Raw genomic sequence first — 243 nt, forward strand, 5'->3', positions numbered from 1 at the left:
CATTTTTTTTTCTTCAAAAATTGATTTCCGTCATAATAAAGCACACACCTCAAGAACACATCCAAAAGAACGAATAGCCCGTTCATCCATCTTGCACAACCAACGTCACTTCTAAGCGTACAAAACTAGATAACAAATCACTTGCCTTGCACACGTACAGTAACCTCTGTACGTCATGTGTCGGGAAATGCCACAGCTTGTTAGATAAATGTCTATAGTTACGGAATTTCTCTTCCGACCATG

Source organism: Penaeus monodon, chromosome 15 (assembly GCF_015228065.2).
Source record: "Penaeus monodon isolate SGIC_2016 chromosome 15, NSTDA_Pmon_1, whole genome shotgun sequence".
NCBI classification, from domain to species: Eukaryota; Metazoa; Arthropoda; class Malacostraca; order Decapoda; family Penaeidae; genus Penaeus; species Penaeus monodon.